Here is a 6,228-nt window from a genome sequence, read left to right on the forward strand (position 1 = left end):
TACCTGTGAGGCTTTTGGATGCTTGTCCGGGGGTAAATAATTTGATAGGGTAAGGGGGGAATAGTGGCAGCCACGTTTTGAGCCAGTACTTAAAACGCGTAGTGTCACACTTCCATAGCCAGACGAGGGGATTATTTGACATTGCCTTTCGACAGTAGACATTCTTACGGCACTCTACTCACCAGCAGAGCCATTAAGGCGAGGACAACACCAACATGCACCAACAGTTGAACATATTTAATTAGAAAAAAAATTAAATTTTCGTTCGTTTACAATTTCGTTTCAAAGTATTAAAGTTTTTTTTTACAGAAATTTCCTTCAAAACATCGTTTTTTATCAAATTTTTTTTTGGTTAGCTTAGGCTGTACAGTTTGCACTTATTTAATTTTGCCACTTTTTATTTTTTTGAAATAAAAAAGGTATACATTTTTTATATATCTGAAAATTTTATATATATATATATGAAAATTTTTTCTATGCAAATATACACACCAAAATTTGAATTCATTTATTTTTATTACTTTTAATCTTTTTTATCAAAACATTATTTTAGTTTGAATTTTTAACACACATACACTCACACATTGAATTCACACAATTTTATTGTTGAAATTTTATACTTTTGGTTTTATTTTATGAATACACCCTCTTTTTTTATTTTTTTAATTTTTAACATACTTATAAAAATTTGATTTACACTTTTTTCTTTTATTGTTTTTTTACTGAATTTTTTTTCTTACCTATAAAAATTTTATTTGGAGACTTTATTTGAATTTTTGTAAGAGTTTCTTTACACGCATTTCTACATAGACACGTTTAGTCCCATTATTATTATTTTTTTTTCTTTTTTCTTCAAGTTTCTTTTGCTTATTCCCTTGTTTATATTCAGAGGATTTTGACATTTTTTGGTGCATAGTTGTATCCACGTAAAATTTGTGAATTTTCATTAATTATCTTATTATTACTTTTATTTAAAATTTTAATACACAGATACATTGAATGCACGCCTTGAAGCTGAAGTTTTTTTCTTTGGATTAATGCACACTTTTCACCCTTAAAATTTATTCCTCTGAACTTTCTTTTTGAGTTTACACCTAAAGAATTTTAATATGTATGTAATAGAAAGTGTTGACCAGCTTAATCAAATCTAAAGAATTTTAAGTTTATTTTTGGATATCCCTGATACATTTACATATACGCTCGTAAATTTTTAGGATTTTTATCTTTTTTTTTTTCTTTCTGAATATTTAATTATTTATTAAAAGTTAGATTATTAAGTTAGTGAATCTTTATATTTGATATATTACATTTTTTTTTGTTCATTTTTCTATACATACATACATATGTATAGAAGTCATTAAGCTGAGTTTTTTTCTTAAATTGATTTTTATTTCGCGGGTCTTAGTAAAGCGGGTCCCCTTACAAACCAATCCCTTATTGGTCTATGGAGAATTCCAAGAAAAAGGGAGCAATACCGAAACGAGGTCTGGGTCTTTTTACTCGTGAAAGACCGGTAACGCGGGATTACTCTAGGCAGCTACAAAATCAAGTGGCAGGATCTTTGTTCACCCAAATAGATACAGGTATTGAGCACCCAGTCGATTTCCTTCCGATAGATCTCCTGAACCAGTGCGCAACTAGGGTTTTTGGGCAGCGTGATCCGGGGGGAAACCAAAGGCAGGAGGTTACGGTGACCGAGAGGATCGCTGTAGACACGTCTGACCGCTCTTTGAATTTTTCGCGTAGGCTTGAGAGGATATTAGAAATGGCCGATCAAGAAGAGGGGGCAGTTGGAGGTGCGCCACCGGGGGGATCGACATCGCCTGTTACTAATGTGGCGGGAAATAGGGACAGGGCGGCACCACTCGAGGATAGGATGGAACAATTGGGATTGATGATGGAAGTGATGATGCAACAAAACGCGGAGATGGCACAGCATATGGAGGAGGTGCGAAAGGTACGATCGGATGTTTCCAAGCTAAGCGATGGCGTTGCTGGCGTGGAAACATCTATGCATAACCCAACGGTAGCACGCCCTCAAGCCACGACGTCGACACCAGGTAATACTAGGGGAACTACAGAAAATCATCAAAGTACAACCAACAGTCAGCAGCAGCCAGGATCTTCCTATAGTTACACGGGTAGGAAAAAGGTAGATTTGGATAAATGGCAGCTGAAATTTGATGGTTCCGCTAAGGGTATGACGGTAGAGAGTTTTGTCTTCCGACTGGAAAGGATGCGAGTCCAGTATCAGCTGTCCTTTGAACAACTTTTTTCGGATTTTCATTGCTTAGTGACAGGGCCTGCTCTCAAGTGGTATTGGCAAATAATGGAAGACCACGCTGATGACGAGTCGTTTGATTATTTCGGGTTAAAGAGGGAGATATTGGCTCAGTTTAAGTCGGCAGAATCAGACTACGAGGTAATACGTGAGATTATGGAAAGAAAGCAGCAACCCCAGGAGAGTTTCGACGAGTACTACGCCGACGTCCACGATCTCACGTTTCGCCTTAGACAGAGAATCCCAGAAAATGAGTTAGTTAAAATAATAAAGGGAAATCTTAAGCCATATTTGGCAAACTTAACTTTTGCGGCGAAAACAGACACATTAGCGGAGTTAAAGTTAGAATGCAAACGGGCAGAGAAGCTAATGAAGGAGAATAGGTCTAGAGTAAAACCAGTAAGCGAGTAAGGTACTAACAGGAGTTTGTGGTCAGAGAGTCAGGAAGAGGAGTTGACCGTGGAAGCGTTCAGCAAGGGCAATAGGAGTCAAGCAGAGAGGCCCATCAATAGGAATCTGACATTTGCCTCTGTTCCCCGAGAACCGCCTAAGCCCACCATTCCAACACATTCCCCTAATCCTATTGTAAGTTCGTCCTCCAATGTCCACAGTAGAGGTGTTAGTCCAGTCCAAAGCCAAATGTTTTGTCCTTCCCCAATCCATTTAATGTTGTGTTTTTCCTGTGGAATTCCGGTGGATTTCTACATAAAGAATCCGGCAGAAGCAGCGAAAGACACAAAGTGTAAGTCCTCCTTCCATTTGATGAAATGTTTTGCGTGTGGAGGAGATTCCTCTTTTTGTGTGTTTAAGCCCGAAGCGGGAAACAGGGCACTGGCAGAGATGTCCGGGCACTCTGTCCAGACTCGAGATCGCCCGGCGGATTAGTTACCATACTGAAGGGAAATTGGGATACAGAAAAGAAAAATGTGTTTGAAAAGAAACGTGGGTCAGGTGGTATAAGTTTACATGAGAGAAAATTAAGATATGAAGAGGCGCGTAGGCGAATATTTTGTGAAGAGCTGAATGTTAAAAAGAAAGAGAAAAATTTCAAGAAAATTATGAAAATGCGGGAAAGACAGAAGAAGTTTAGGCGGATTAGACAGAAAATAATTTCAACGATTGTGTCAGTTAAAGGTGACAATAGGTTCTTCGCGAAAACTGAGATCGGAGGACGCGAGGTGCTCGCGCTCTTGGATTCCGGGGCCGGGGCTAGCTGCTTAGGGAAAAATGCCAATAAGTTACTTGAAGGAAAGGAAAGTCTGATTGTGCCGATCCAAGGACAGAACGTCAAGACAGCCAATGGTGGCGAAACTGAGGTAGTAGGAGTAGTGACTCTTCCAGTATTATGGGACAATGCCACTAGAGAGCTAGAGTTCCTTATAGTGCCTGGTTTACAGCAGGAGGTCTATCTAGGGATCGATTTTTGGCAAGCCTTTCAGCTGAGTGTCGTTAGCAGGGGCCCCATAGTAAAGTCAAAAGGTTCTGTTGTTTCAGAGATCGCACCCGCTGAAGGTTACCTGACATTCGATGCAGTGCAGCATGTTTTGAGTGATGAGGAAAAAGTAGCTTTGGAATGCGTGAAAGCACAATTTCCTTCATTCGCAGTACTTGGATTAGGGAAAACTGATGTAGAGGAGCATATTATTGAAGTGACGGATGAAAATCTTCCCGTAAAACAGCGACATTATCCGATTTCTCCGGCGATACAAAAATTAGTTTATAGTGAGTTAGATAGGATGTTAGCGATGGGGGTTATTGAAGAAAGCAATAGTTGCTGGAATTCTCCAGTCTCACTTGTCGTTAAGGGTACGAAGAATCGTCTATGTCTCGACGCACGCAAGGTAAATGAGCGCACCATTAAGGATGCCTACCCCCTCCCAAACATAGATGGAATCCTAAGTCGCCTGCAAAATACCAGGTACATATCGGCCATTGATTTGAAAGATGCGTTTTGGCAGATACCTTTAGAGCGAAAGTCCAGGGAGAAAACTGCTTTCACTGTACCTGGTAGACCATTATATCATTTTACAGTCATGCCATTCGGTCTGTGCAATGCGGCACAACGAATGTGCCGACTGATGGATAAAGTCATACCCGCTTCCCGTAGAGAATCTGTATTTGTTTACCTAGACGATTTACTTGTTTGTTCCGATGATTTTTCGTCCCACTTATATTTGTTGTCTGTAGTTGCCAAATGTCTTAGGGATGCAAAATTGACGATCAACGTTGAAAAGAGCAAATTCTGCTTTAAAGAGGTACGTTATCTCGGGTACGTGGTCGGGGATGGATGCATACGCACGGATGATAGCAAAATAGCCGCCATGCGCGACTTCCCCGAACCACGAACCCCAAAAGAGCTTAGAAGGTTCCTTGGAATGACAGGATGGTATAGACGTTTTATACAAGACTATGCCACTATTGCAGCACCTCTACATGACCGACTAACAAAAGAAAACATAAAGAAATTCACGATGACAGAAGACGCCAGGATGGCCTTCGAAACATTGAAACAGAAACTGATATCAGCACCAGTACTAATACATCCTGACTTCGACAGACACTTCTGCATACAATGTGACGCATCAACTCACGGAGTTGGCGGAGTTCTCTTCCAACTAGACGACGAAGGTAACGAAAGACCAATTGCTTATGTATCCGCAAAACTCAATAAGGCACAACGAAATTATAGTATTACAGAGTTAGAGTGTTACGCGGCTGTAATTAGTATAAAGAGGTTCCGGCCCTATGTGGAGGGTTAACCTTTTACGGTGATAACGGATCATGCAAGCCTGAAGTGGCTTATGAACCAGAAGGATCTGACGGGTCGACTTGCAAGATGGAGTTTGAAACTGCAAGGGTATAATTTCAATATAGAACACCGTAAAGGTACCCAAAACATAGTGCCTGATGCTTTATCGCGAATGAATATGGACGAAATCACGACTGGCGACAGGGTACTAGACATTGACCTCAACTCACCATACTTTCAGTCGGACGAATACATAGAACTACGGAAAACAGTGACTGAAAATAAAGACCGACTGCCAGAACTTTGCGAATCGGACGGATACGTATACAAACGCTCACAGTTCAACAGAGGAGACGAGTTACAGGAAGACCATGCCTGGAAACTCTGGGTCCCAACCGAGCTGCGCAGGGGTCTGATCGAAGCATCCCATGCATCACCTTCTGCTGGTCACGGAGGTATACATAAGACCCTATCGCGTATCCGAGATAAGTATTATTGGCCAGGTATAGTGACAGATGTTCAGACATATCTCAAATCATGCGAAATATGTAAAGGCAACAAGACGCAAAATGCCTTCAACAAGCCCAAAATGGGAAACCAACGTATCACTGAACGCCCTTTTCAACGTTTGTTCGTCGATTTTATGGGTCCTTACCCACGTACTCGTGATGGTAATGTTTATGTGTTTGTGTGTGTAGATCATTTCTCTAAGTTTGTCTTCCTCAAACCGATGCGAAAAGCCACTTCGGCAGAAGTTATTAAGTATTTAGAAAAAGATATATTTCATGTTTTTGGAGTTCCTGAATACGTACATTCAGATAACGGTAAACAATTTACGTCGGAACTGTTTACAACATTCCTCGAAAAATATGGAACAGTTCACATCCGAACAGCTTTCTACTCGCCACAAGCAAACCCGGCTGAAAGAGTGAAGCGATCAGTGTTGCAAATAGTACGATCTTCCATCAAGGACAATCAAAAGGATTGGGATAAGTATGCGAGCGAGGCCGCTTTCGCGTTACGCAGCGTCGTACATACCGCTATTGATACGTCTCCCTATACAGCAGTATTTGGTGTACCAATGATGCAACACGGAGCATCATACGAACTATGTCGGAAGTTAAGTGCACTGAAAGATGCAGATTGCGAAGTAGTGTCGAAAGCAGATAAGCTCCAGATGCTCAGAAATAAGATAATG

This window comes from Eurosta solidaginis, chromosome X (genome assembly GCF_040869045.1).
Source record: "Eurosta solidaginis isolate ZX-2024a chromosome X, ASM4086904v1, whole genome shotgun sequence".
Taxonomy (NCBI): Eukaryota; Metazoa; Arthropoda; class Insecta; order Diptera; family Tephritidae; genus Eurosta; species Eurosta solidaginis.